Source organism: Crocodylus porosus, unplaced genomic scaffold (genome assembly GCF_001723895.1).
Source record: "Crocodylus porosus isolate Cpor-Errol unplaced genomic scaffold, CroPor_comp1, whole genome shotgun sequence".
Classification (NCBI taxonomy): Eukaryota; Metazoa; Chordata; order Crocodylia; family Crocodylidae; genus Crocodylus; species Crocodylus porosus.
This window is the reverse complement of record NW_017728906.1, coordinates 158,305,760-158,312,918: the sequence shown is the minus strand read 5'-3', so window position 1 is coordinate 158,312,918 and position 7,159 is coordinate 158,305,760.

Genomic DNA, 7,159 nt, shown 5'->3' with positions numbered 1-7,159 from the left:
CCACTTCCCTTGGAAGTTGGTTCCAGCTCCTAGCTGCCTTAACTGTGAAGTAGTTCTTGCGGATGTCTAATCTAAATCTACTCTCTAATAACTTGTGTCCATTGTTCCTTGTCATGCCAAGGGGCGCTAGGGGAAACAGCGTCTCCCCTAAACCCTTCTGGTCCCCCCTAGTGAATTTATAGACAGTCACCAGGTCCCCCCTCAGCCTTCTCATCTGAGCCCAATAACTTCCTGCCCATGGAAAGGGACTGGACTTGATGATCTGGCAGGTCCCTTCTGGTCCTTTGATTCTATGATTCTATATCCTTCCCAGTTTCTTTCTCATTTTTCCATTTTTATTTCTGAGCCCACCCTTGTGAAAGACAAAATACTTTAGCTCCTGACATATAATTAAAAAACTCCATGCCAAACCAAAATAACTTCATTCTCTTCTGTGTAAGTTTGTGTTCCCAGACTGCACATTTGCTATTTTCTCTCCTCTAAGATCTGGGAAATACATGTAGGGTCTTACCTATATTAGGTTGCTTCTGCCATTAGAAGTTCTGGCAGCAGAGAGCAGCTGCCTCAGGGAATCTGCCAGAGCATGAAGTGTCTTACCACGTGTTAAAATTCCCAATCCTTATGAATGGAGAGCCACACACCTTCTCGGTAACAGATGTGGAGTCTGGAGGTTTTAAATGTTCTTCTTTGAAATGGATGGGAGAACTGCAGTTGCAGGGGGAAGTAGAAACTGCCTCTGGGGGAGCATGAGCTGTGTCTCTGGGCTTTGCCAGCCACTATACATGAAACATGTAGGACCAAATCCTTGCATTCAATATTAATTGTGTCAAACAAATAAACAACAGTGGGAAAGCTTCTGCTCCATTGCCAGGAGAGTACCTACCTCACTGAGCCATACTCCTTATGATTTGCTCATTTTTTTCTCCTGACTTTACATTTTTTCCTGCCTGTGGAAGTGGGAAATGCTGATTCAAAACTCCTCTGGGTAAGAGGCCTAGAAGCAGGAGATCCTGCTCTATGTTTAGACACTAGAAATTGCTATCTAAAAACTAGGGTTAGATGATGGCAAGGACCTTCTCTTCTGGTGTTAAACGCTTGACAGACACAGCCTCTCTTCATGTAAACTTTGGGACTTGCATGGCATTATAGGCAGTCCTGGGCAATTTTATTCTTCCTCAGAGCCTACTTGGCCAGAGCATAGCCTTCTGAGCACGCTCAGAAGGGAAGCACAGGGCTAGCATATGTATACAGATGCAAAGCGAATCCAAACTGTGTGTACATGCCAAAAAATGCACTTATGTGGCCATGCAAATGCCAACTGGCCATGTTAAGGTGAAACAGAATTTAGCCTTAAATCTTTCTTTGCTGCTGCTATGTGGGATCTAGACACCCTTTAACAATACATAAAAATGTTAGAAGTCTTTATGCACAGATCCATTTCAGGACAGGAATTTTGGCTTATGAACTATTTGAGGAGGGACCTGTTTGTCTTGAGAGCATCTAGAACATTTTAGACACTGCTGTGACACAAGCATGGGGTCAAATTCTCTGCTGATATAATACATTAGCTGCATACAGTGCAGTTCTGGTCATCATAACAGTGGTTCTCAACATTTTTAGACTCACGGCATCCCTCAAAAGACTTGGGGTACCTCTTGGAAAATACCAGCTCTTAGTTTTCCCTCTCTTGTTTAACTACAGAAAAATAAAATACCAGATTTTTCTGTTGCAAATAACTCAGAAAGACCACAACAGGGAAGAATGGATTCCTATTTGAAAATCTGGGGTTTATCTTATGCATCGTGTTTGCCCATATAACAGTGCTAACATTGCATTGCAACTTGCAGTACCCTTGACAGGATCTTAAGATACCCCAGGTGCTGTTGCACCATGGTTGAGAATCACTCAGCTAGACTTTAATTCTCAAGATTTGCCCAGTCCCTGGCCTGTGGGCCAGATCCAGCCCATGACACTATGTCAAGCAGCCCATAGAGCTCCTCATGGGTCTAGAAATTTGATGGCAGGGGACTAGTGGCACCACTTCCCTACTTCCAAATTTCCAAAACTTCAGGGAGCCCTGGGCTCTGTGTGCTGGATTGACACCTGATTTCAGTATGCAGGGCTGGGCAGGGGCAGTGTCAGAACCCAGAATCCTATCCTGGTGCATGGTAGGGGGAGGGGCTGGTGCTGGAGCCCAATCCTGGTGGGAAAGGGCAGCATCAGCTCCCCCCCACAGCTCAATCCCAGTGAATGGGGGTGGGAGGGGGCAGTGTTGGTCCCATGGGGCCCAATCCTGATGGCCATGGGTGGGAGAGGGCAGTTCTGGCCCCCTAGGCCCAATCCCAGTAGGAAGGAGTGGTGCTGGGCTCCTGGGGTGAAACCTTGGTGCATACGGGCAGGAAGAGGCAGTGCTGGGCCCCAGGACCTAATTCCAATGTGTGGGGGTAGGAAGAGGTGTACCAAGCCCCATGGTCCAATCCCAGTGGGAAGGAGTGGTGCTGGCCCTCTGGGGCCCAATCCTGGTGTGCAGGTCAAGGAGGGTGTAGTGCTGGCCCCCAGCGCCCATGTTGAGCTTGATATAACCCATGGACTGGCGCTGTGCCTCTCATCTGGCTCATAGCGCCAAGAGCTTCAGCACCATTGATCTAGACCAGTTGTTCTCAACCCATAGCCCATGGGCCACATGTGGCCCAATAAGTACACTGCTGCAGCCCATGTGACATCCTGTTAAAAAAAAAGTAAAGGCATTTGACAGAAATGAGAGGTATTACAGAAAATTGATTTGTATTTCATTCTCCCCATCCTTCACATGATGTAGGATTACAGCATTCATACAACATTCATAGACTAATATCTAAATTTGATAGCCATTTGACTGCTTCATGGGTAGCGGAATGGATTGATTTTAGATTGCTATTAAATGATCTAACCGGGCAATCATTCACAAGGTGTTGCACCATCTGAAAAATAATTGCACCCCAGTCACAACCTGGACTCTCTTTAATTCTCCATTTATGGAGTAGGTATTCACATTTTCCATGAAATGTCTGGATGCAATTCAGGGAGGACCAGATCTTTCTCAGTAGTTCAAATCCTGGCTGGGGTACTGCAGGGCTGTTATCAATGTATTTGTGCAGCAGGTTGGTATTTGCCCAGATTTCCCTCCCATTGGTCTTTAATGCTCTTGTTATAACAGATACAAAACATTTTTAAATGGATACATAGGAAATAAGTTGTGATCTACATCATTTATTGAGAGCTTTAGGTGTGGACCACTCTGGCAAATAGGTTGAGAACCATTGATCTAGAGCAACAGAAATAATAAAATGCTCAAGTTAATACTGCGAGTTTCACACACTCTTAAGTTTCATGTCAAACATATGATTTCTCTGACTTTTCCTTAGCAAGTCAAAATCTCAGGTAGAGTAGAGGGATTTGTGTACCCACTGCATTGGTATAAGTGCAACTTAAAGGCAAGTAAATCATAACAGGCAAAGGGGATGATGAAACTACATATCTCTCAGCACTGTTTATTTAATAGTTCTGTGTGAAGTTAATGAGTATTTCCATGGCAATTGAACCATACACCTTTGCTCAACTGAAGCAATAGAAAATGTAACAATGAACAAAGACAATTCATATGCTCTCTCAAAGCAGCTAATGATCAAATTATTTCATAGAAGAATAAAAAAAATTGTCAGAATAAATTATTATAATGATTCTTATAGTACAATTTCAGCTAGGCATGTGAGGCAGAAATTCAGAGTTGTGTGTGGAGCATGATGATGTAGGTATTACACTTACCAGTGGTTATAGATTTGGTCAAACTTCACTTGCTTGGCCATTTCTGGGCTGCTGTCTTAAGTGAGAATACATTTGGCAGAATGCACTGTTGACATCACATGTTTAAATTATTTGAGCAGATATCAAAGTTAATCCTAGACCTTAGAACTTCCCTATGCATGGTACTATGCTTGTAGTGTCATATAATTAAAAGAAATGCAATAGCCAGAATTTGTGTTCTTTAAAAACATATATCCATAAGAAATTCCTGGAAATATTGCCTTTAATGTATCTTCCCATAGTAGAGTTCGGGGCAAAATTATTCTTGGTATAACTCAGTGGTATTTATGAACAATTCCACAAGGGAATTCTTTATGCAGTAGATTTAGGGGAGGAGGGGAACCTGAGAGGCAAACAATTGTATTCTAAATTATTGCAGAATTTCAGATAAAATGAAAATGTATGTTTGCAAATAGAACAATGCCATGGATAATTTAAACATTTATCACAACACTTGGGAATATAGTCATGTGGGTGATTAAATCAATGGCTTTTCTTGGACCATGATATTGTGATTCTTCATGGGCCAACTGCTGCTAAAGCACTATTAGGCTGCTGGGTTCATTCACAAGCTCTATTGCCTTCACTGAGGCTCTGCCCATCTTGAGCAATAGAAAAGTTGTCCCCATAAAAAAATAAACTTCTGAGACACATATCCCTACCTACCTAAAAATCAGGTCCCTTTAGGGATTCTCAGAACTTAAAATTCCAAAAACGTTTCATAGATTTCATAGACATTAGGGCTGGAAGGGTCCTCGGAAGATCTTTGAGTCCAGCCCCCCACCCCAGGGGCAGGAAGTCAGCTGGGGTCAAAGGATCCCAGCAAGATAAATGTCCAACTGTCTCTTAAAGGAGTCCAGAGTAGGTGCTTACACCACCTCTATAGGCAGTCTGTTCCAGGCCTTAGGGGCTTGGACGGTAAAGAAGTTCTTCTTTATGTCTAGCCTGAAACGGTCTTGGAGGAGTTTGTGACCATTTGACCTTGTCATCCCTTGGGGTGCTCTGGTTCTCCCAGATCCTAATGCGCACTCTTTATGTACTTATAGGAAGCCACCAGGTCCCCCCTGAGCCTGCGCTTTTCCAGGCTGAAGAGTCCCATGGCTCTCAGCCTATCATCGTAAGATCTGTTTTCCTGACCTCTGATCATGCACGTGGCTCTCCTCTGGACGCTTTCAAACTTCTCCACATCCTTTTTAAATTGTGGAGCCCAGAACTGGATGCAGTACTCCAGCTGTGGCCTCACCAAGGCCGAGTACAGCGGGAGGATGACATCCTGAGATTTTCTTGAGAAGCATCTATGGATGCAAGCCAGAGTTTTGCTTGTTTTACCAGCTGCAACATCGCATTGGTGGCTCATGCTCATCTTGTCAATCATGAACCTCAAGTCCCTTTCGGCCATGGTGCTAGCAAGCATAGCACTGCTATGCTAAAAGCATGTTGTGGGTTTTTCTTCCCAAGGTGGAGTACCTTGCATTTTTTGGCGTTAAATGCCATCAGATTTTCATCCACCCATTTTCTGAGCCTGTCAAGGTCAGTCTGGATCACTATCCTGTCCTTGGGTGTGGACACTTTACCCCAAAGTTTGGTGTCATCGGTAAACTTGGCCTGTCTGCTTCTGACACCAATGTCCACATCATTAATGAAGATGTTGAAAAGGATAGGCCCTAGGACGGAACCCTGGGGAATCCCACTGGTCATGGCACACTATGATGATTTACTTTCATCAACTACCACTCTCTGGGTCTGACCTCAGAGCCAATTCCTCAGCCAGTGGACTGTGATGTAGCCGAGGCTGCAGTTGGCCAGATTTTCTATGATTTTCTGGGATACCAGATCGAAAGCTTTTTTAAAAATCAAGATATATGACATTAATCTCTTCTCTCTTGTCCACGTGATATGTCACCTGGCCATAGAAGGGGATGAGATTGGTCAGGCAAGACCTACCCACAACAAACCCATGCTGGCTATCCTTCAGGATGTTGCCATCAGCCAGTTTGTCAAGAATGGTCTCTTTGATAATTTTTTCCAAGATCTTCCCCAGGATAGAGGTCAGGCTGATGGGCCTGTAGTTCCCTGGATCTACTCTTCTCCTTTTCTTGAAGATGGGCACCACATTGGCCTTCTTCCAACTTTTGGGCACTTTGCCTGAGCACCACGAGTTCTCGAATATCCATGCCAGTGGCTGAGCTATGATGCAGACCAGCTCCTTATGTACCCTGGGGTGTAAGCTGTCTGGGCCAGATGACTTGAAGATGTCCAGCCTCTCAAGGTGTTCCTTCACATGGTCTACACTGATGAAGGGTAACAATTCTCCCTCACCCTGGCTGTCCTGTACTGTATTGAGCAAGGCCGTTGCTTGGGGCTGGTGAAAAACCAGTGCAAAATACCCATTAAGTAGGTTGGCTTTTCCCTGGGTGTTGGTTGTCAGTTATCCCATATGGTTTAGCAGGGGTCCAATGTTACCCTTGCTTTTCCTCCCACTCCCCACATATCTAAAAAAAGGCTTTTTATTGTCTTCACAGTACCAAGTATGGGTGGATTTAGGATTTTGGAAAGAAGGGTACAGATGGTGTGGTGCACAATTGCATAAAACACAACACATATTTTCTCCAGGTAAAAAGAAACCAGAAGCTCTACTAATATGCTAGGGCTATATCATTCAGCTTAAGATTGAAAAAAATGTATAACTTTACTGAAGTGTGCATGAATTTGCCATATCATACATTATGCATTAAACATACAATAAATAAGGCACAAATAATCAGAAGATGTTGTTTTGCTAGTTCTGTAGTTATTAGAATGAAATGTACATCTGTTCCAGATTCATAAAACACAACCTAGGCTTCTTGAGCATCTGGACAGTACATTCAGTTCTTCACTGAAAGTTATTTCCATACCTGATTTAATGCTTACTTTTCTTAATGTTTCCACACCTGAGTTATTGCTTTTAGCTCGAGTTAAAAACAGCCTGCAGGGCTGTGAAATCAGAGCTCCATTACCACAAGCAGCTAACTGATAGCAGAATTGCAGAGGAAAGGACAGTTTGATAAGTGGAACATTAAGGCCATTAAAAATGGGAGAATCTTGTGAACACCCCTGAGGAATGAAGAGCTTAGAAGGAATCAGGTAGGCTATAATGAGCCATGAAAGCAAGAGACTCCCTCACTGCTGCCTGAATAAAGCAGCTGCCACTGCCAGGTTTTCAATTGAGGGTGGCCCAGGACTCAAGTAGAGTGCAACTGTACCACTGCATCCCTCTTCAATTTGCCCCAAGCAACACACATGCATTAGGTCTTACCTATACAGATAAGTCAGT